General features: G+C 48.4%; 1 protein-coding gene across 1 annotated transcript in view; it reads right to left on the bottom strand.

Moving 5' to 3' along the window:
- cv-c (RhoGTPase activating protein) overlaps nucleotides 1-18363 on the bottom strand; it is a 557988-nt gene extending 539625 nt beyond the window's left edge. The window contains exon 1 of the mRNA XM_075882224.1: nucleotides 18026-18363. The gene's annotated coding sequence lies outside the window, so the exon portion shown is untranslated. The remainder of the gene's footprint in view (nucleotides 1-18025) is intronic.
- Nucleotides 18364-24959: the final 6596 nt, after the last annotated feature.

Here is a 24959-nt window from a genome sequence, read left to right as displayed (position 1 = left end):
TCATCACCACTTAGGCCTGTGTTGTGGGGACTGGCTCGGGCAATAAAGAAGAGTCTAAAGAGTCTTCGATCGTCAACGTGGCTTTACAATTAGTACAGATGCTTTGCAAATAATATATAGACATATATATATTATTTGTCGCCACATGGGGGCGTCTTGCAGCGGCGTGAGTCCTCCCCCGTGAAAACAGTTTTTGGAGAGTCGCAGCTCAGGATCTGAATAAAGCATACACGCTGTCTGTCAGTCTGCGGAAAGCCTACGCGGCTTCACACCAGCGAAGGAAAACGGCGAACTACATTCAAATGTGTACCGCCCCCATGGGTGACTTATTGTGGCCTTGGGAAAAGGAAAGCGACGCGGGAGCTCAAACAGGGCCACCCCCGTGTGATACAAGGTTGCGTGTCTCATCACGTGACTTCATCTTGGGGATTCCGTCTTTTTTTCGTCCCTCATTACTTTCAATCTGCACCCGTGCATCGATTGGAATAATGGCAGAATTTATCACGCAAGTCAGCCAGATGTTACAATCATTCAGGCTCCTGCGCCATGCCAGGCCCGTGATCGAGGTTTCACGAACCGGACAGACAAGGGGAGGCCAGCGTCTCGCATACGATAGACTCATTGCATATCACGACGATCCGCCAACAGTACAAGCTATTCTGACCCACTTTACCGCCTCTCATTCATCCTCGTTCAAAAGAATTTGCAATTATATGGGGCCGCCTTCAAACACACACTGTTACTAGATACACAACTTATAGGACACTTCTCAAGAAGCCTCGATCCATTTCGCGATTCTGGATGGTGTAGCTGCGAAGTGTGGCAGTTTTATTGGCCGCGAGATCGAGCAGAGTCGCCGTCTGGCGGCAACTCGCCGAAACGGTGAAATGTGGATTGCTCCTTGTATCGGCTGCTAGCCACGTCGTGTTTCTATGTGCGCGTACGTCGTGCACGTAATCAAACTGTGATTTGTCCGGCCATGTAAGCGCGAGTGTAACTGTTTTTACGTATGTCTGAAACGACGTACGAAAGGATATGGTCTTTCTCAGCTGCTAATGCTTAATAAGATTAGCAAGTACAACCTTCCAGAGCCCTGTTTATTATCGTACCCTCATTCGCCAGCATAATTTCAGAGTGGGTGCTGCATTCTGTTTCTAGCACGTCGCAAAGTGCTCTTGCCTTCCTCCCAAACACGAGGACAACTAAATTATGGGTGAACGCAGCGTTTTATAGCGACTCGGTTGTAAAAAAAAAAGACTCTACCAGGTCATGCAATTGCGCGCTGTTGGTAGGTGTACAACTACGACACTGTAGCTTAACGATCACGCGATTGATTGATTGATTGATTGATATGTGGGGTTTAACGTCTCAAAACCACCATATAATCATGAGAGACGCCGTAGTGGAGGGCTCCGGAAATTTAGACCTCCTGGGGTTCTTTAACGTGCACCCAAATCTGAGCACACGGGCCTACAACATTTCCGCCTCCATCGGAAATGCAGCCGCCGCAGCCGGGATTCGAACCCGCGCCCAGCGGGTCAGCAGCCGAGTGCCTTAGCCACTAGACCACCGCGGCGGGGCTAACGATCACGCGAGGAGCCTTAATTGTGTTTATGCGGCCGTAGTACCACCACATAGAAATATTACTATCCCATAAACTGTGACACGTCGGTACGTAAACTGTATTCGAAACAGAGTTACTGTGCGCAACCGTGTGCTTTGATTTAGAAACGCTTTAAAGAGCCCTGACGTTGAAAATTAATTCAGACGGCATTCTTTATATATAATGTCTTATAATTTCACTGGAAATTTCATCTTTTCACATTGTTTTCAGCGTTTGTGGGGCATTGTTAGTGGCCGACGGAAGACAGTAGTACTTTTTGTCTGAAAAAAACAACCAAACATGCTTATTCCATTAGCCAAACCTTTCCTGCAGCACCGTCATGCACGTAAGCCATCGATGAAAGCTTTCTACTGAACTCTTATAAAAGATTTTTACTGGTGCTAGAACACGTGCGTACAGGTGGTAAACGCAGTGTAGCTCAAAGCGCCATCAGCCACTAAGCTTTCCTAATTAGACTTATGGACTGTCCCACATTTCATGGTGAACAGATTGAGGAAAAAGAATCATACGCGTATAAGGTGCGAACGGTGGTACTGAATGAATCGCACAGATATGCGGGCCTTCTGCGATCTTTCTTTCTCAGGCTTTTTTTTTTTTTGTAGTATGCAGATGACAAAGATGTGAAAAAGTAGTTCAGTCACGGTACAGCAGTGCGTAGCTGGCGGAACACAAGCTAACCACGTACAAAGAACACAGCAAAGGCGTGATTTAGTGCGAAAGCGTGAAGAGAGTCACCCAGGGCGAGCACCCTTATGAAAGGCAGAACGCGCTTAACTCGAGGGTAATGTTAGCGTTTCATAGGAGTCGCGCACTGATTCAGTAGAGAAGAGCGTAGATATTAACAGTAAACTGTAGTCAATGCATTTTATCTGCCGACAATCGGCTCAGACCGCACGCAACGAAGCACCGCTGCGTGTACTTGTATACGCGCCGCCGACCGCTTATCCACACTTGCGCGTGGACGATGCTGCCAGCTATAGCCCGATCTCGTCGTGAATAGGTGTAGCTGCGCAGCCCTTCACCTGCAGCACGATAGCAAGTTCAGCTAGTTGATACAAAAGCATCCTCGAAGCAGCGCTAAAACACGGAGACGAAGGCGGTACAAACACAGAAGACGAGCGCTGTTGTCCTGTTCGTACCTTTTCAGTCTAGCAACGTCTTTTAGAGCTGCCTCTGCATGACGATATCTCCTCAGTGCCGTAGAGAGCGCTACAGTGCGTAGATGTGTCGCCTCCAAGGAAGGTTGCTCGCCTCTCACCCTCACAAGTGGGAGGCGACAGACATTCATTCATTCCAGCCGGATTTCAGAACGCCGCCGCCCGCTCACAGCTCAGTGTAGCCGCCATCGCGCTTTCAACATACGCGACCGATTTGAGTGCAGGCGGGAGTGTTGTTCGTTGGCTCAATGGTGTGTTTGGAGGACGCTAGCGCCGCCTTGTCGGGCACGCTAGACCGGCTTGGCCCGAACGGCATCAATGGCAAACGTGTAAAGGAAAGGCTAGACCCGTGCAGCAGCTTCGTAAAAAACTCAAACAGCGAGCGAGGACACGAGCATCGTCTTTTTTTTTTTTTATCTCGTCTCCTTCGAGCACTTGGCGAGGAAGATTGTAGATTATCCGATACGCGAGACAGCCGCGTCGGAGCTGTAAAAAAGGCAGCCGAAAGAGCGTCCCGGGAAAAAGCTACAATTCGCTCGTTTCGAGGAGCCACGGGGAAAGCGACATGCTTGTTATCAGCAATAAAGAAATAAGAAAGAAGCGACCCGAGCAGCGTCAATGACAGCCACCAGTTGGATCGCAGCTGCGCCGCGTGACGAAACCCGCGCAGAGGTAACGCCACTCGGAGACCCCAAAATCGGCCCGTCATAAAATTGCGGAGGGAAAAAAAAAACGCGCAACAAAAGTAAGAAGAGCGATTGAATTTTATCTCGACATGCCCGAACAGCACCTTCGCACAGCGCTCTGCGCATAAACCGCTGCACGCCGATGGCAGCCTTAATGCGGCCAATGGGAGAGAAAGCGGCTCTTTACCGGAGTGACGACGTGTCCGTGACCTTTCAGGCGAGTTCAAGCAGTTTTGCGGTGCGACCGCTAAAGTGGCCCGACAAGACGAGAGCGCCGTTTACCCGCTGCCGCACGCTAATCGCGCCAGCGGACGAGGAGGAAAGACGCTCGCGAGCACTGACCGTAAACTGCAGACAACGGCATTTGACATAAAGAAGATTCCGTATACTACAAGTGCCGAAATGTCTCACACATAGCACGAAACAGGAATCGATGGAATGCATCAGTTTGCATAGGCCAAGTCCCACTCATCCGAACACCAATATTTTATATTGAATATTGCTGCTGGAATTTTAGACCAGGAAAGGAACTTTGATAATGACTATCTGACGTCAGAGATTATACGAATATTGCACGTATTTGAGCTGTTTCATTCTGTCTGTTTTGACGCCGACACGCTACAAATATTACAGGGCTATACTACGCTCAAATGCGAAGTCGGCTCTGGCTCGCAATCACTCAATTACAGAGCCGAGCTGACGACACAATCATTGATTGATATGATTGATTGATATGTGGGGTTTAACGTCCCAAAACCACCATATGATTATGAGAGACGCCGTAGTGGAGGGCTCCGGAAATTTAGACCACCTGGGGTTCTTTAACGTGCACCCAAATCTGAGCACACGGGCCCACAACATTTCCACCTCCATCGGAAATGCAGCCGCCGCAGCCGGGATTCGATCCCGCGACATGCGGGTCAGCGTATAATGTTGGGCATGTTGGTAAGACATAATTAATCGACGTAGCGCGTTTAGAATCATAGGACAAGGGAAGGGACAGAAGGGAGGACAGAAGGGAGCGGACAGAAGGTCAGCAGCCGAGTACCTTAGCCACTAGACCACAGAAGCGGGGCTTCTATTCAATATATTCCATTTGCGTATTGTTAGTGGGAAAAACGAGTTCCCAAAAATTCCTCTATTTGAGGAATATTCTTGCAGACTATACTTGTGCTGATAACGAGTAGGGCGCGACTGTGAAAGTGTGACGTACTTAGACACGTCTACCTTGCAGTGGCCATGTAGCAACTGGTACAGGAACTTCGGGTACACCTCTTTTGCCCTAGTAGTTAGTTTATCAATGCCAGAAGAAGCGAGAAGCTTAGTGGGAGAATATGTACGTTTGAACTTGTGTACAAGCCGTATGGCTTTGCGTTGCACTGCCTCTAATTTACCAATATCTTTTAGTGAGTAAGGAAACCAAACTGTGCTGGCATATTCTAATACCGGTCTTACGAACATGGTGTAAGCCAAGAGTTTTGCAGGTGCTGGTGCAATTCTCAGTCGTCTTTTTAGGTAGAAAAGTTTACGAAGTGCGGCCGCAGTGACGTTAGCTATGCGTGTGTCCAATCTCAGGTCAGATGCTAATGTAATGCCCAGGTACTTATGGTGCACAACATTAGTCAGCGTTTAACCATCAATGGTGTAAATGAATTGTGATGAATCCTGTTTACGTGTTACCGTCATAGCTGCAGATTTTTTAACATTAATAGACATTCGCCACTTAGCGAACCAATCCACTAGCTTGGTTAGATATTCGTTGAGGTTAATGTGGTCCGTGAAGCAGTCGTCTGCAAGCAGCTTGATATTACAGTCAACATCTGTTCCGATGTCATTTACAAAAATTAAAAGTAATAGCGGTCCCAAGACGGAACCTTGAGGGACCCCAGAAGTTACGGGGCTATATTGGACGTGTGACCTTCATACAGCATGAACTGAGAGCGATCTGTTAGAAGATGTTTTATCCAAGAAAACAGTAACCCCTCTCCTATAGCGCTTTTCAACCTTATGAGTCATTTTCTGTGACGTACACAATCAAAAGCTTTAGATAAATCAAGTAAAATTATAACTGTTTGGCCGCGATTACTTAAGGTAAAAACTAGATCATGAACTACGTCGGTTAGCTGTGTAACGGCGGACAGGCCACTACGAAACCCGTGTTGGCTAGAATACAAAAACTTTGTTTTCTCGAAAAAAAAACAGTTACGTGTTTTAAGATGATATGCTCTAGTAGCTTACATGAAATGGTAGTGAGGGACATGGGCCGGTAATTTGAAACCAACGGCTTTTCTCCTGATTTATGAGTAGGTATTTACAGTCATCTGGCAGCTGTGATGAGGTAAGCGACTTTCGAAAGATTAACCCAAGAAACTTGCTACACAATCCCGCGTACCTTTTAAGGAACTCGTTAGGAATATCGTCTGGACCACTGGATTTTTTAGGATCTAAGTTAAGAACTAAACTAAGTATTCCTGCATCTGTGACCTTTAGGTGATCGATGCTTAGTGAATCGCGAGATAATGCTGAAGGAACAATGCCCTTATCAGTTGTTAACAGCGACTGGAAAAAATCGTTGTATTTGTTAGCCTTTCCCGCTCTTTTCCCTGGACCCGTGTGCGACTCTGTGTTAATGGTGGCACGAAGGTATCTCGAAATTTTGTTTGGAGTGCTTTTAATAAAGCTTGGAATCATAACACTAAAGTAGTATTGTCTGGCACTCTCTGGTTTTTGCTTAAACTCTGACTTTGCGCACTGCAGCTGCTGTTCGATGGATGCTTTACACTTATGGTTTTTCGCAGCCACACGCAACCTTTTTAGTTTTCGCTTTGCCTGGATACCCTATGGTGGTTTTGGGAAGTTAAACCCCACATATCCATCAATTCAACCATACCAATTTTAGTATATATGCCATTATCGAAACGGCAACGAGAGCTAAAAGTTGTAGGCGGCTAGATAGACAGATGAACAGATAGATAGCCTCAAGGTAGTAAGTTGGGCTTGTTGGATCATACTCATCACGATCGGCACACAAAAATAACAAAAAAACAAGAGAAAGTGCACGGACCGGCTGCAATGGTCTAGTGGTTAAGGTACTCGGCTGCTGACCCGTAGGTTGCGGGATCTAATCCCCGCTGAGGCGGCTGCATTTCCGGTAGAGGCGGAAATGTTGTAGGCCCGTGTGCTCAGATTTGGGTGCACGTTAAAGAACCCCAGGTGATCAAAATTTCCGAAGCCATACACTACGGCGTCTCTCATAATCATATGATGGTTTTGGGACGCTAAAACCCCACAAATCAATCAATCGAGAAAGTGCACGACACAAGAAGGCATCGTGCGCTTTCTTGTGTTTTTTTTTTCTTTTTGTACGCTGATAGTGATGAGATACCGTCAAAGTCGGCGAAGTTTGCAATAATACAAGTTCGCATTTAAAACAAAAAGAAAAGTGGGGTAGGTAGGGGGGAAGAACACGCCAATCGTACAGCACAATGCCGGATAACGATATTTTTGTTCGCTCGCTTCAGTGAGCATAAGCCAACGCAAAATTTTGCATCATTAAGCCCTAACTTCACCAAATCACGTCAGTTGGCGTCACTGACCCGATCTTTGTTCATTCCGTATATTTTATTGGCGAAGCGTCTATCAAATGCATTAACGAGGGAATAAAAATCATTCAGTTCAGCGATTGTGTCGTGTTATCGTTTCATAGCTGTACCTGTACATTGTTTCAAGTGGCACAAAATGGCACCAAATTCAGCGGACATCAGGAAAAAGTCCCCGGCAGTTCTTACCAAGTCAATAGATGCTGTACTTGGATATCGTTATTACATGAAACAAATTTCATTCAGACAGGCCACGCGAGGGCCATTTTGCACGCGTAACGATGAAACGCAAGGCACCGAAATAATGGGCCGGGTCTCTAAGGCATGGCATGTCTGCAAACAGTTTCAGAAGTAGCGATATGGAGATAGCAGGAATGTAATTCAAAAAATTAATAAAATTCACCGACTATTACGGCACTGCGAATTCTGGGCCCAGCTTCGTGTTGAGGCAAGGTCAACTGTGTTAGAAGTTCTGGCTTTCGGCAATGTATCGACTACGCCATAAATCACAATTTTTGTGAAGGAAGACAGCATCCACTATTCGTCTTTCTGGGGATAAGCGAAGTACCCGCTACACGTGTGATGAGCACCGTTTGTAGTTGTTGCATATCACAGATGACGATGCACTTTGCAGTGTAAGACAAACATTTACATATTCGTTGCGCAATAAGCCTTCTGTGATGACTCGTGTTGCAAACTGTGCAGAGGACGAGGAGCGGCATTATCATCATCGGGGATTAGAGCAGTGCATTTGCAATAAAGAAGATGTCGACGGGTGGGCTTCGCCATGGGCACGGCGGCTCGTCCTTACCTCAACATTTTGCTGCTGAAGAAGCAAAGGCTAGATGGCGGCGCCACAGATGAAGAGTGCACGTTAGCTTGTACTGCTGTCCAAATCCTTTGTCTCATGGCCTCCAAGCGAGATTGTCGAGCATTTAATAAGTCCGCTATCTTATGTCCCCCTCTGACCTTGGCTAGAATGATTTGCTGTTCATAAAGCTCTGCTTCCTGGTCCATCTCTGCTTCCAGGCGATCGATGTGAACTGCGTCTTCTACTTCCTTGTCGATTACTTTAAGCAACTTGTAACGCTCATCGAAATTCGATGAATACATCGTAACTCACTTACTGACGGACGATCCACTTGTACTAGACGTTCAATGTTGGCGATGGCTTCTGTGACGGCCTTGCGCACTTCATTCCGCCTTGCGAACAGGGCCTCCATCATACAGTCCGTTCTCCATTATCCACGAAACGTGAGAAATCACTGGCCGGTCACGTCGCTAGGTGAAGTCGCAGTCAACGTGGTGTCCGTCACAAACGCTTCGCAGCACGAAGTCTCAAGCAATGTCGAGGTGTCATGCTTCTTGATCTGGTTCGCGGGAACGGTTAGGCTTCGCACGTCAGCTTCAACCAATGGCGGCTTCACAAAAGTCCTCGAGGCTACGACTGCGGTCGAAATTCGTGAAGGCCGCCCCGTCTCACCTCCGAAGGTCCTTCCTCCCGGGTTTCACGGCACCAAAATGTAGAGAAAAGGACGGACCGCCGTGCCCATGGCGAAGCCCACCCGTCGGCCCCTTCTTCATTGCAAATGCACTGCTCTATATAATCCCCGATGATGATAATGCCGCTCCTCGTCCTCTACACGATTTGCAACAACTCTTGTTTCATAAGTCTTTTGCCACGCTACATTACATAGGATAACGCGATTCCTCGCCCGACTTGGCGCATGTATAGTGTCCTTGCACACACAAGGAACGAGTTTCAAGCACCAACGTGGCTGTGTGGTAGAATACCCGACTTCCACGCAGAGGACCCGGTTTTCTATGCCATTCCATCCTGGCTTGTTGTGTTCTCGTTCCATTATTTTTTTTTCGTGTCTATCGGCGGTTGCGCCACCAACGGCGACACCGCTCAGCTCAGAAACGGGCGCCTATAGAGCTATGCTCTATAATATGCTGAATACCTTGACAAGCATTGGAATATGCCAATGACAATATCTCAGCAAATAGCTGCCCGTAAACGGGTGCGTATATATGCACAAACTGTTACTGTATTGTCCTCACTGAAAGTAATTGTTAAGTGCATCTATACGTCGCGGCTTGCCTAGAAAGCAATTAGCCCCGACCTAATGTACGGTTGCCTTATATTCAGAAGGACAGTGCAAGTAATGAACCCTAAATATAAAAATTCCCTTGACAAAAAAGCACGGCTACTGCTTACTCAAATACACTGAATCGGCGAGACAACGATTGAACGCATATAGGGGAAAGAAAATTGCTTTTCTAACAGTGTCTTTCCGTCATTTTACGGAACGATTCGGGGCACTAATTATTATTCATTCCCCAGCTCCCTACGTTAAAAGTGACACATGTGTAGTGATAAAGTATAGTGATTAAAATAGGCACCTAACTAGTGATACAGCAAGCAAGCAAGCTTTATAAAATTCCGGCATTCGCACTCATAGCCGCTGGAGATGTTTATTGATTTCTTGGCTTTCACGAGCTTGAACAACCGACTTCTTTATGAGGCACGCAGGGGGGGTCTTTGATTACTAGATACACGCAACGACAGCAGTGCCCTGTTGCAAACTCGCGGCCATCTACTTAATGCGCGCGTGCCCGTAAGAGCTCGAAGGCCGGCACGCGACACTGCCTTGAATAACGGGAAAGACCATTCCGCCGAAAGGTGGCGCGACGCACGAACGCTGCAGCGCTTCGCCGACATCGGGGAGCGCACTTCGCGTCGGCGCTCACGTTGTGTTTCCGATGGAGTACTTCCGAAGTGCAACGGATGATGGAAAATGGCAAACACGGCAAACCGGCTGCTCATGAGTCAACCACACCCTAACCTCTCCAGTAAATATATATAATCATTTAAGATAAGATAATTTATTTCAGACAACGGCAAATAACAAGTGTACATTTGTCATGTTTAAGACGGTGACAAAAAGGCACGAATACCTGACTGAGTGTCACACCCCTATCTAGACGCATAACTCAAACAACAAAGGTGGTTACTGAGGCATAGATGAATACATACATAAAATTATATATACAAGAAGAGACAAGCAGGCGTGCCCTGTCACGCCGTGGGAATTAAGGCTGAAGTACATAGCGAAAGCATTCTGAACTCATGGACGGCCACTTACCCCTGCCCATAGTGTACAACCATTGTATTTTTTTTCAGCATATGGAGCTCAAATTCGGCGATCATAACAAACGACCTCGAGAAGACACTCGGGGTTCGATGGAGCGAAAACATGATAGACGTGATACTAAGAAAATGGGTCAGCGAACAAGCATGGGTAGCCGACATGCTTACTGCCACTAAAAGAAAAAAAAAAAAGTTGACCCGAGCGGACCACGTAATGAGTATAACAGATAGACGATTGGTCGGTGAGTGCGAAAAAAACGGATACCGTGGTATGGGAAACGCTCCCGAGGGCGGCAGTTAAGATATTTGTGGCGGTGACAATGTTCGCAGACATAAAATGTCATCAGTTCGCTCAAGACAGAGTAGACTAGAAGTCATTAGGAGAAGCCTTTGTTCCGAAGTGGACACAGCATAAGCAATTCACTACACACCCACCTGTACAAACCGCCCCTTCTACTGAACATCGCCCATGGTGTGAAACCTTTCGCCTAAACGAAACTGCATACTGTTGTGGTCTGGGTCCTGTGGGTCTCGTCGTTGGTAGCTGGCTCCCATCGGACTCGTCCCTTATAGCGAGAAGCAATGCTTATATGGGAAAACAGAGAACAGACGTTTATTTACATTAGAGAGAGGTCAATAAGAAAGTTTAGATATATAGTGGCGTTCTTCGTACATGGCGAGTTCTCCACTCGAAAAAGCACCGAATGAGCCGTGGGGGCTCATTATAAAGGGTCTGTCCTCCCCAGATCCCTAGATCGGGGACCGCGTACAGATGGCACCGTCCAATCACGGACCACACATTACCCGCGAGGGTGACGAGCACGCACGGTCCACGCGAACGTTCAAAACTGAAGCGTGGTCACCGCACGGCCATGTGGCACGAACGCGGCTCCCCCCCCGTCAAGGTGTGTCGCTGGGCGAGGGGTCTGGAGTTGATGACGGCATCCATCGAAAGGGCCGCCGTAAACAAGCTTCAAAGGGTGCCGAACGACTCGTTCAATTAGCGGGACGATTCCCGGCCGCCGCCGCCGCCGTCATCTTCCAAAGAAGAAGCTGCACCGGTGGTCTCCCGAACTGCTCACGGCGCCGCGGCGGCAGGACGCCGCACCCTCCGGCCAGGTGGGAACAATACATGGCGGACACCGGCTGCCCACCCGTTTGGCGACTCAAAAGGAACATCAAAAGGAACGCCGATCCATTGTCAGACCTGGCGCCGGTCCTAACAGCCTCTCCGCCGGGGAAAGAAGATCCCGAGGTGCAGTGGCCAGCAGGTACTGTGCAGCGGGATCTGTATTGCAGCTTGTCGGCTCTTCCTCTATTATTTTTGTCCCGAACACTGGATCCGATGATCATTGACCAAGAGGGCGTTGCTCGCAGGGATGAGGTGACCCCTCTCCACCATATTTTCCGCCCACCACCAATGAGGAACTGCGGAAACTGCGCCGAAAGCACACCCACACACGAGCAAGCACACGGCAATTCCCTACTCAGAATCACCAGACTTAGATTCACCTGTGGAAGTCATTTCCTTCTACCTCAACTTTATTCCTGTGGCCCCCGCCGAGTCGCAACACCACATCAGCCCCTTTTGAAGACATTAAACAAAACACTTGACACATGTTTGGATAAATACAGAAAACTAGTGGGCCTCAAATCGAGGATAGAAAGCAGAAAATCGTTTTGAAGCCCTCGGGGTACTAGGGACAACGACTCAGACCATCTGCGTTGCTGTTGAGTTTACCCTTCTTGTAATGGATATCAAAGGTGTATTGTTGAAGAGCTAAGCTCCAGCGCAAAAGACGGCCGTTTTTCGATGACATGGACTGTAGCCATGTGAGGGGACAGTGGTCAGTCTCTATTGTGAACCTAGAACCGGCGATGTAGCAAGCTAGCTTCTGCACAGCCCAAACAACGCAGGCACATTCCTTTTCTGAGGCACTGTATGCTTCCTCACGAACAGAAAGCTTTCTACTGGCATACAGTACAGGGTGTTCCTGGTCGTTCTCTCCCCTCTGACAAAGCACGACACCCATACCCCGGTCGCTGGCGTCACACTGAAGAATGAACGGCTTAGAGTAGTCAGGCGCGCTCAACACTGGCTGACTTTTTAGTGCCTTCTTTAGCGTAGAAAATGCATGTTCCTTGGCCCCATCCCATTTTACGGTCTGGGGTTCAGTCTTTCTAAGAGCGTCTGTCAAGGAACTTGCAATGTCAGAGTAACGCGGGATATACCTTTGATAATAACCGGCCAATCCAAGAAACGACCGAATGTCTTTCTTGGTTCGTGGTTGGGGAAAGTTGTCTATTGCGGCCAGCTTTACTTCTGACGGCCGGCGGTAGCCTTGGCCTATTACATGCCCTAGATAAGCTACCTCAGCGCGCCCCAATTGGCATTTCGCAACCTTCACTGTTAAGCCGGCCTCACGCAGACGACATAGCACAGCTCGCAAGTGTTTCATGTGGTCTATCCAGGAAGAAGAAAAAATAGCAATATCATCTAGGTACGGGAGGGCAAAGTCCTCCATACCCTGTAACACTTTGTCCATTAGGCCAGAAAAGCAATAAGGGGCATTCTTTAATCCAAAACTAAGGACCTTCGGCCGAAATGTTCCCATCGGGGAAATAAACGCCGCAAGCCTACTAGCCCTTTCAGTTAGAGGCACCTGCCAGTATCCCCTGACTAAATCCAAAGTCGAGATGAAATTGGCACTGCTGACTTGCTCAAGCCTTTCCTCAATATGCGGAATTGGATAAGTTTGGTCCTTTGTAATCGAGTTGAGCCTCCGATAGTCAATACACGGTCGCGGCTCTTTCCCTGGGACCTCAACCAAGATCAGAGGCGAGGTGTAATCACTCTCTCCTGGCTCGATCACTCCTAGCTCGAGCATTCGGTTTATCTCCGCGGCCATTATTTCCCGTTGCCTCGGGGAAACGCGGTAAGCTTTAGAACGAATTGGTTCCGAAGATGTCAGCTCAATATCATGAACTAGGGCTTTGGTTCTGCCAGGTGTGTCTGAAAATGTTTCTTTAAAGTCAAACAATAGTTCCTTCAGTTCCGCTTTTTGATCTGGCTCCAACTCCGCCTGCTCTACCAGGTTACTAATAGTCTCGCCAATGTCTTTGTTTTCTGTTGTTAACTCCGGGAAATCAATAGGCATTTCTTCCGGTTGATTGAGCGACATGTTTACAACGGCATGCCTCTGCTGGTACGGTTTGAGCAGATTAGTGTGGTACACCTGTTGCGTTTTACGCCTTCCCAGTCCAGTAACCAAGTAATTTGTGTCTGACAATTTCTGAACTACCTCAACAGGTCCCTCCCACTGGACCTGAAGTTTATTCTTCAGTGAGGGTTTCAGTATCATCACTTTTTCCCCTACTCGAAAGCTTCGCGTCCGGGCTGTCTTGTCATAATAGCGCTTAGCGTTGTTTTGAGCTCTGCGCATTTCCTGCTCCGCTAGTTCTTGAGCTGCGTGAAGTCGGTCTAACAGCTCAAGCACGTATGCTACTACCGAAGGGTCGTCCGCCCGGCCCTCCCAAGATTCTCGAACAATGCGAAGTGGGGAGCGAAGAGCACGTCCGTAAACAAGCTCCGCAGGCGAAAACCCTGTTGATTCGTGAGGAGCGATCCGAAGCGCGAACATAGCTGCGGGCAAGCAAGCCTCCCAATCCTCTTTTTGCTCATAACAAAGGGCGCGTAGCAGCCGTTTCATGACTGAATGTACCTTTTCTACAGCATTTGACTGAGGGTGGTACACTGAACTGTGGATGATTTTAACGCCACACTTTTCTAGAAATGTCGAGGTTAGTGCACTTGTAAAAACAGATCCCTGGTCGGACTGAATTTCTGCGGGGAAGCCTACACGTGCAAAGATAGATAAAAGCGCTTTAACTACCTCCTCCGAGCTGAGCTCCTTTAACGGTACTGCTTCCGGGAATTTCGTGGCCGGGCAGAGCACTGTGAGTATGTGCCGGTACCCGGACTGCGTTACAGGAAGTGGACCCACTGTGTCTATAACTAGCCTGCGAAACGGTTCTGTGATAATGGGGACCAGCTTCATAGGTGCTTTAGCCTTATCCCCTGGCTTGCCAACGCGTTGGCACGTGTCGCAGCTTCTTACAAATGCCTCCACCTCCCGAAAGCAGCCGGGCCAGTAAAACTCCCGTAACAAACATTCTTTTGTTTTTTTGATGCCGAGATGCCCTGACCACAAACCTCCGTGGACCAGGTGCAGCAGCTCCTTGCGGAAAGGATACGGTACGACTAGCTGATTAAACCGAACTCCTTTTCGACTTGTGTACTTTCTGTACAAGACGCCCCCCTTCTTGGTGAACTGAATGTTTTGCTTAGCCACCCCTTCCTTCGCGTCTGGCGTTAAGTTACGGAGAGTGGAGTCATTTTCCTGTTCCACTATCAGTTCTGTAGGACTTACATTTAACAGCTTTATAGTGCATTCTACTTCTCGAGATGCCTCGGATTCATCCGGTTTCTTACATCTTTCTTTAGATATTGTGTTTTGAGGCTCCATTATAGGGCGGTCCAGTTTCGTGCCAGGTAAAGAAGGCTCTGCCGCTGAAGCTGTTTCGTCTGCCACCGGATCTTTACAAACTGTCTGAGCGGCGAGCTCCCTTGCTTTGGATCGAGTTAAGGCCTGTACGATACCCTCACTGAACCCAATTCCTTTTTGTCGCAGCAAGTACTCTGATTTATTTGAGAACAAATACGGGTATTGCACTGGGAGATGTGCCGAAACGGCAGCTTCAGTGTCTAGAACACCGAAAGGGCCTTCGATGCGGACTCTTGCTACTGGGAGACAGGCACTGTTTGTCTCTACTGCTTGTCTTATCCACGCGCATTCTCCTGTAAACTGACTCTCCTCGACATAGGACGGGTGCACTACATCCATAGTGGCGGCCGAATCGCGGAGCACGCGGCACGGTTGGCCATTCACGACTAGGTCTCGGATGTATGGTTCTAGCAATTTCATGTTTTCGTCATTACTACAGAGTGACATTAACACAACTTTCGGGTTCTTACAACCCAAAGAAATATGCCCCGTCTGTTGGCAGTTATAGCAAACTATCGGCTTCTTGGCCTCGAACGCCTTTTTCTGTTGCCCTTCCGCCCTTTTCTCGGGTGCTTCTTCCTTTCTCTTGTTTTTCTCATCACCGCTTCCTTTGGAGTCTAAACCCTCCTTCGGCATATACCGACCCGACTTTGTCCATCGCGGAGGCTTGTCGGCCCGATATTTACTAATCTCCCTCCTAGGGACATCCTTGCCTTCGAGGGCACGGCGATTTACGTACTCCTCTGCGAGCTCTGCCGCTCTCGTGATAGTATCTACTCCTTGTCTATCCTGAACCCAGTACCTAATGTTTTCAGGTAGACGCCGAAAGAATTGTTCCAACGCAAAACACTGCAGAGTCTTTTCCGCGTCGCCAAGCGCACCCTCCTCTCTAAGCCATTCCTCCAGATTTACCTTTAAGGTGTACGCAAACTCTGGGTATGACTCGTCTTTGGCTTTCTCGATCTCACGAAATTTTCGCCTGAACGCCTCCGCTGACAGTCTGTACTTTTTGAGCAGACTCGCTTTGACTCTGTCATAGTCGTCTGCGTCTTCTTTACCCATACGGGCTATAATGTCAGCTACTTCACACGGCAGCAGCGTAAGCAAGCGCTGGGGCCACGTGTTTTTAGCAAAATTTTCCCTCTCGCACGTGCGCTCAAAGTGCACCAGAAAAAGACCCATGTCCCCTCCTACCGCGTAGGATGGCATCAAATCTGTCATTCGGCGCTCTCTTTCTCGTGCCACTGCGCTAGCTCCGTTCATTGATTGAGCCTTTGCTAGTTCAATTTCTAGGCGTTTCATTTCCATACGATCGATACGTTCTCTTTCCTCTTTCTCCTCACGACGTCTCTGTTCCTCTTTTTCCTCCCGGAGCCTCTGCTCCTCTTTTTCCTCACGGAGCCTCTGCTCCTCTTTCCTTTGCGTAATAGCCTCCAAGCATTCGCTCAGCTCATCGTCATCTGCCCCGATCTTCTCGATGGCGTCAATGATCTCCTGCTTTCTTTTCGTCTCGGCAATTACCTGGCCCAGCTCTCGGGCCAACTCTAACAACTCTGGCTTTTTTAGTCCCTTCAAATTCATGGCGGTCCTTGGTGCTGCTAACTCTTTTAACTAAACAACTTTGACGTACTATCAATACTTCCGTCAACCGTTACCAAATCACTGCTTTGTTTACAATCCTACGCAAAGCCTGGTGATATCTCAGCAAAGAAAAGCAGTGCACTCACCCTATGCAGTCATGAATTCGGACGCGTTCCTTCCCGTGTTGTCAGAGATGCCACGAAGCAGTTTTGTCCGACTCTAGGTCCTCCAGACAGCAGGTCTCAGCATTGCCTCCTGGTCGATGAGCTCGATCCCACCGCTGCCATCCAGTTGTTGTGGTCTGGGTCCTGTGGGTCTCGTCGTTGGTAGCTGGCTCCCATCGGACTCGTCCCTTATAGCGAGAAGCAATGCTTATATGGGAAAACAGAGAACAGACGTTTATTTACATTAGAGAGAGGTCAATAAGAAAGTTTAGATATATAGTGGCGTTCTTCGTACATGGCGAGTTCTCCACTCGAAAAAGCCCCGAATGAGCCGTGGGGGCTCATTATAAAGGGTCTGTCCTCCCCAGATCCCTAGATCGGGGACCGCGTACAGATGGCACCGTCCAATCACGGACCACACATTACCCGCGAGGGTGACGAGCACGCACGGTCCACGCGAACGTTCAAAACTGAAGCGTGGTCACCGCACGGCCATGTGGCACGAACGCGGCTCCCCCCCCGTCAAGGTGTGTCGCTGGGCGAGGGGTCTGGAGTTGATGACTGCATCCATCGAAAGGGCCGCCGTAAACAAGCTTCAAAGGGTGCCGAACGACTCGTTCAATTAGCGGGACGATTCCCGGCCGCCGCCGCCGCCGTCATCTTCCAAAGAAGAAGCTGCACCGGTGGTCTCCCGAACTGCTCACGGCGCCGCGGCGGCAGGACGCCGCACCCTCCGGCCAGGTGGGAACAATACATGGCGGACACCGGCTGCCCACCCGTTTGGCGACTCAAAAGGAACATCAAAAGGAACGCCGATCCATTGTCAGACCTGGCGCCGGTCCTAACAATACTCATCGATGAGAACGCGTTGCTAGATTTTGTTCAATTAATGCTACCAGACGCACAGTATTTCCTTCTAAGCGTGTCCCTCACTAAGGCAAATATGTTGCAGACATAATACATCCTTTAAACTCAAAATGTAAAGATAAGAAACCCGCCTAGAAAAGACCAGAACCTCTCTTCCAACGCCTACGAAATCACGGAGAGCGACCAAAGCTCTGCCGCCTTCACGCTTATGTTATTTTGCGCGATCGTTACAGGCACCGCCCAGACTGCACCAGAGGCTATACCACAGGCACAGATATCACATCCTGTGCGACCGTTTTCGAATGCAAAGCGCTGCTCGCCGCAAGCACTAAGCGCTCTGCGCTCCCGGACGGAATGATCACGCTCAAACAGGCGAACTTCTCCTAGAAACACCTCCGCCCACGAAGACGAGGCACGCGTTCCACGCTTTTATCCTTTTTTTTTTTTTTGAGTGAGAGGGCTGAGATGTTTTGGCACCGCGCCTACAACCACGTGCGCCTACAACATGCAAATCGTGCGCCGCGCAGAACGAAGCCGGCCAGGGTGGTTGCCTTTTAAAGTGATGCAACAGGTGAGCCCGGCATGCGGTGGGAGCGAATGTGCCGACGCCATACGAAGGACAACTCACCGTGTGACGCTGGTGACGGTGACGTGAAGACGTGTATCCGCATGAAGGTGAACCTAATACAGCCGCCACCTGTTAAAAGCCAGGCGAATTTTTCGACGAGGAAACGAGGATGACCTTTCGCACACAACACTTCGGTTTGAAGCCGCTACACTTCACTTCAAAACACGCACGCAGAAGCGCGCCACTGCTAGTCGACACCGAACACAGATCCGAGTGCCTTTTAGCCGCAGATCATGAGTGTATTGTCGGATGACAGCACTCAATGGGCCACCACAAACATCAGCAAGAGACGAAAACTTCACCAGCCGTCCGCCACGGCGGCATCAGCGAAAGTGTTGCAGGTGGCGCCCCAAGCGGGGCGAGAGTGAAGCAAAAAAGTATACAGCGCGTATTTCCGGTAGAGCCTACTCCGGCAGCTCGGGGGAGATCGGGTGAAGTTGCAGCGGCGGCCTCGCGGCCTGCAGAAGGAAAGCGTGTGAAAGATGCCTCTCTGCTAGCGACTGCAGACTTGTTGCTCATTCGGCGCTTCTTTCGCCAGCTTCATTAGTCGTACGGCCGTACGTAAGGTCCTTTCGTGAAGACGCTGAGCGGGACGTTTCATTATGAATAACGCCACAAGGATGTTGGCCGAGCTTCTCGTAAAAATAAAACAGTAGCACCAATGTCTTAAATAGAGCCAATTGTTCTGCCGCTCTTTAGGGCCTCAATGAATACTGATGACGGGGCATCTTACAAGCACCGCAGGCTCCAGAAGTGGTCGACAGCTCGACGATCCGTGGACTACAGGTTGCTCCGGGGTGGCTCTCAGCCACGTCTCTTTAATGGACAGACGCTTAATAACCTAAGCTTAATGAATGCTCTCGCATAGCCGAAGATGGTTATCAATTAAACGAAGTGCCGTCAATTAACAATGACAAATCACAACGCATTATTTCAGTTTGCTTTGATAAGTGCGTATTCACGTAACAGAGGCAAAGAGAATGAAATGGCTCGAATTAAAAGGCCATTTATCACTCGTTCGTTTTGAGGCGCCTTAAGTTCCCAGAAAACGAGAGACATATATTTAGCTTAGGCAAATTAGATACGTTTACGAGGCCTGCGAACTAATGAAAGCCCATGCCTATACCTAATTCACCAAGCTCACGTTTGACCGACATGCAGTGCGAATATTCAATAAAGAAACCGGAGATACACCTTATCAACCCTTTACGGAGTGTAAGAGCACTCAAAACTTGATACAGTATCCCTTAAAACGGGCTTACGAAAACTAAGAGTCGAACATGAAGAAAACAGGCCGCCAGGACGAAGGCTTGCCATAGAAAATTGGCCGAAAGTCAGCTCTTTTCCTTGTCTTCATCTTGCTTATGTAATCTGTATGCTGTTTGCGTATCATGCATTAACGTGAAGACCATGCGCTTTAACTCCTTGCGACAAGATGTTCACATTTGGAGGCATTCCCGCAACTGTTGGCAAGAAAAAGGCCACGAACAGTGAGCTTACGGTAACTAAGCATTCGTGTTACCTAACGTTCCTTTGTCCTTTTCGGACCCAAAGAAATTCCAAGGAAATCTAGGTGAATTTATTTCAAACTTACTATTTGCGTGCAAAGAAACGGGAAATAAAGTTAATTCGTACGAAGTGTGAAAAAAACTTGAAATTTTTACTAATGACGTTTAATTAAGTAAAATTTGCTTAAATGATGCGTTTGTTAACCGCCATTCACAACACATATTATAAATAAAAATTCCTTACGATTTTATCAGTGAATCTTGAGTAGTTCTGTCACACATACCGAGTGAAAATAAACCACATCAATATCTGCGAGGACGAAAAGGCGTTTGCTGGAAATTTTGAAACCCGCCGCGCGTCACAGGTGCCCGACATGGTGCACCAGGTTATTCAACTTAACTCCACGCGAGAAATTGTAGTTGATGCCAAAAAAATTTGGCAGATCCCACGTGCCTTCATTGGGAATCGATGTTATGCGGACCAAGCAGGTGGAAGGTGACTGTGCTGTAAATTTTTTATTGAGTGAGACGTTGCGAAGTGACCTTACAGATACTTACAAGTGCACGCACAGAGCCATAACCAGTTGTTCACAGTTGCGAATCGATGCCAACAGTAACATGGATATTCGCAAGACCAGAAGCAATAAGCAGATATGAAGCACTAATGTTCGGGAGGATGGTAGGCCAGGAAACTTCTTCACAAATCCACTTCAGCGGATTGCGCCTAACTAGAATTGATGTGAACCCGACGTGACGACTGGATAGCATACATGTACATTTGCAATGTTTAAGAAATTGGACAGGCAGCCCTCTGACCACTATTGATGTTTCACGAATATTAGGGTCTATTTGAGAAGTAGTTCCGAGACCAGGCATGGTTCTGTGGTAGAACACTTGATTGCCGCGGAAACTGCTGAGGTGCGATTCCTTCTGAGACCCTGACATTCATTCTTTGCTCTCCTGGGGTCAACGCTGCAGATGTCATCTTTTCCTTGACGCTGACGCTTTAAATTTACTCATGTCTGTTCTCGCCGTTTTTGGGTAGATATAGTCAATCACATGTGCACATACCCGCGTACCAGTGGCGCATACGTACCCGTGCATGTGTGCCACAGGTGTTCAGAGGAAAGAGATTGACGACATACGCGACGGGATTGTGACATTGTTTATGTCATGGGCAGAGACTCATATTCATCAAACAATCTTACCCTTCTATACTGATTTTGGTTTACCCCTAGTTAAAAAGGTGATCACGAGTCCACCCAGACGTAGGTGGATAGATAGATAGATAGATAGATAGATAGATAGATAGATAGATAGATAGATAGATAGATAGATAGATAGATAGATAGATAGATAGATAGATAGATAGATAGATAGATAGATAGATAGATAGATAGATAGATAGATAGATAGATAGATAGATAGATAGATAGATAGATAGATAGATAGATAGATAGATAGATAGATAGTATTAAAATGCTGCGCGTTTAAAATATTTCCTTCACAATTAGCTGTGCTTGCACGAAGCAATGGCCTCAAGTGGGGTAACCTGGTCCGATTATGCCATAGCACTTCTCGGTAAACTTTTTACAACGCACGATCATTTTGGCGAAGGCAGTTCAGCGTTTAACGAGACGCTGAGCTTAAAAAGTTTTGAGCAGTATTTTGAAATGCTGTTTTTTTTTCACCTTTTTATGAACGCCTAAACGACAGATAACTACCCCGTGTATTTGAATGGGTAGTTCAATTCGTCTCACTAATTACTTTGTACCTGTTAGTAACTGTGCTGAAATACAAAATAATTATTTAACGCTTCCACTGTTGAGTTTGGGTTTGAAAACCATGGCACTAAATGCAAATTTCGCGCGTTCATGATGATAAGTGTCACAGAGGGATAAAATCATGGAAACATTTCGATAGTGCTTGTTTATCACAGTGGCTGCTTTCAATTAAAAAAGTCACAGCTTTTCCACAAAGGCGAATCAATGAACACAATAGCAACAAATTGGAAGGTCACGCTCGGAGTGGGAAGCGGATCTAAACGTGCCCCGCGTTTCTCACGCACAAATGACGCACGAAACGTACGCAGAGGTACAGATGAACGCGAATAAGCGTCTCAGTTGTTACTTCGCTGTGTCTGAAAAGCGTGCCTTTTTCGCAAACGGGGGCTGTGCAACATGTGCAGTGACCATTGTGCGCCCGGTAACTACAACAGAAACCTTCTAGTGAAAGCCCAACGCCAGCCAAGACGTACGGTCGTAACCGCCGCGAGATAAGGGCGCGCGAGCAAGCGTTCTCCTTCTCCATTCTAAGGGGCAAAGTACGCATAGTTCCCCTCGAGACGCCCAGCACCAGCGGTGGTAGATGTAAATAGCTTGCCGTTCGAAGGATGAAGGACGTGCTGCTCGGTGGCTCACGGGTTAACACCTCGTCTTCACGACTCAGAGGTTCTACGCGCGATTACGCGCAATGGAGTCTTTTTCAGGATTTTGTTTTCTTTCTTGCGTTTTCATATTTATATAGATACGCTACATATACGGTGAGTGACGGCGACGCTGACGTCGACACTGACGCCGGCAGCAAAATCCAGAAGATAGTGTCCATATAATTGCTATCGCAATAAAACAATGCCGTACTGATCTATACATGCGATCATACCGAAAGGCGTACTCGGAGGGATAGTTAACATATGAGGTGCCTATCTTGACCATGGCAGCCGCTTTCCTACAGGAAGCATGATTGATTGATTTGTGGGGTTTAACGCCGCAAAACCACCATATGATTATGAGAGACGCCGTAGTGGAGGACTCCGGAAATTTTGACCACCTGGGGTTCTTTAACGTGCACCCAAATACAGGAAGCATGATACACGCTAAAATCCACATTTCAGCGAAAGCTGTTATGAGATCACAACACAGGTCACGCACGGCACTATAGTTGAGCACCGCTGCCACCACCGCTGGTGTCCATAACCACTATCACACAAAATAGGAAAAATAACTCAGACTATACATACCAAAGGCACAGTGCATAGTGGGACTCGTGCCCGGGTCCACTGTGTGCCACCCCAGTACTCTACCGCTGAGTCACGCTGGTGCTTGGGACTTGTTTGCAAGCTTGCCTTAGTCAGGCTTGATGTCGGGAAAGTAATCGCGTTAGTATGAGCAATAACGCGCTTTGCAACAGCAAAGGAATAACCAGGCGTCACATAATGCGAATTGCGTAACGAGTGGGTCGTCCGATGCTCCAATCCATTACGAATGCCTGTTCTTGATCTCCTATTAACTGTTGCGCATACCCACTTAGGCATAATTCTTCATCGTCGTCAGCCACAGTATTGACACAATATTCTTTGAAGGTGTTAAGTGGATACAACGCCTCTCAGAAAAATGAGGAAGCATGGCATTGTGAATTGCAGCCTACTACCAGAAAATTATGATTAATTATGGCGTAGTGGGTACCCAGCAAGTGGGTTTCTAGCATTTATCCAAAGAGTGTTCAAAAAAGGCACTGAAAGGCCGCTCTTCCAGCTTTCGCTGTGACTGTGGTGCGCGTTGCGCGAAAGCCTGGCGATTTTTGGGGGCAAAGCTCCTTAAACCGGCACCCGTTCGTCCCTCGTCGTAGTGCGTAACATATCTAACGCTTTGATCAGCAAGGTGGTGCCGGTGGGAGATTTCTCCTGTGCGTTGTTGAACAATAAGAAATTCGCAGCGTGTGCGTTGACTAAAAGCCGAATTATCCTGTTTCTCATTCCCCATCAGCAACCATTGGCATGTACATTGAGCACTATCTGACAACGAAGGGTTGCTACGTTATACTCGCTGGGCGTAACCTCTTTGGTTTTAGAAAGGTTTAGCGAGCGTTGGGCCGCAATGCCATGAATACAGTGAACTTGTATATACCATGAACTTGAGCTCGTTAAAGGTGGGAAGTAGACCCGAAGCGCAAGTCGTAAGAAAGTGTGCTTGTGCCACCTCTCGTTTAGTCCTTGGAATGTCCGCTGGATGGCGGTGCTTCTATATGGAGAATGGAGCTTGGTGGCATACTTGTCACCACCCCGTTATAAAGGGGACGCTCATAGCATCCATCCATCCAATATATCATGAAAAGATGCGAGATGGTGGTACTTGGAGTGTTGAATAGATGGACGAATGGACACACAGACAGATGCATGGTGTTAAGTTTGGCCTGGAAATTCGTCTGGGCAGTCGCCGTTGTGCGTAAGCTGGTCCACGGGGGAGGCTCTCAATCCCCTCGGCGCCCCGTCTGACAGACGCTGTCGAAGATTTGAGCAATTATCCAGACCATGCGGCAAGCAAAGGCGAGTTACCGTCTTTCAAATGCGGACCCTTTTGTCGTCTCTTTGAGCAGAAGCGGTGACTAATGGCCTCGGCGACTCATCGGGCGACAGGGAAGCTGACATGACCGGCGCCAGAGCTGACGGCGGAGCGGCGCTTCTTTAATCCTCAGTGAAGTAGCCGACCGGCCGACTGCCTATGCCCGCCAGGCATTGTCCCTGCTGGCCGGAGGATGAGACGTCGTGTCGCCACGACGAGGGAGGACAACAAAGACAGCATCTTCCTGGAAGAGACCGCGGCGGCCACCGCAAATCACCCCGCCAATTAGGCGAGCTGTGCGGCAGACCCTTTTGATGTACGCTGTCGGGATCGTGGGAACTCTCGACTAGCGGCGCACACACGACGAGGAAGAGCCCTGCTGGCGCCACCTTGCAGTGCAGTGTTCACGTGGACCATGCATGCTCGTCCCCCTCACTTGGGTGTGTGTGATTGGTGTTCCACTCGGAGAGGAGGAGCCCGACAGTGCATAAAACGACGCCGCAGAGTGCTGGACGGCGCTCTGAACTATGTAACGTTCAACCACCACGCTCGTGGGTTGTGAAACCCCTAACCTTTCTTTTCTGTAAATATGGGTAAATAGTGCCATGTACTGTGTTTTGTTTCCGTATCCTCCAGCGACCTTCCTTCCTTTCGACCTTAACAATGGACGGACTCACGGATGGCTGCACCGACGGATGGACGGACGCAGGGATGGATGCATGGACGAACGCAGGGACTGACGCACAGATGGACGTGCGGATGCACGAACAGACGCACGCACGGACGGGCGAATGGACGCACGGACGGTCACACAGACGGACGCATGGACGGACGGAAGCAAGAACGAATGGACGGACGGATGCTTCCCCCCACTCTCCGTCATTCACTCCGTGGATATGCTGTTATTTTTTATTCTCGATAAATAATTTTTATTAATAAGAAAAACTTTCGGTTCTTTCCTTTGTTCAGAAAAAAACAAGAGGTGTGACGCACACAGTGTTGTATCATCCAATGATCCAAGGGCCACCATCACACTCGTGATGATGACGACGATGTGTTACTCTCGTATACACACGTGAGCAACCG

The sequence above is a fragment of the Rhipicephalus microplus genome, chromosome 2, assembly GCF_043290135.1.
Source record: "Rhipicephalus microplus isolate Deutch F79 chromosome 2, USDA_Rmic, whole genome shotgun sequence".
NCBI lineage: Eukaryota > Metazoa > Arthropoda > Arachnida > Ixodida > Ixodidae > Rhipicephalus > Rhipicephalus microplus.
Note: the sequence above shows the minus strand (reverse complement) of the source record. Positions and strands in the feature narration are given on the sequence as shown.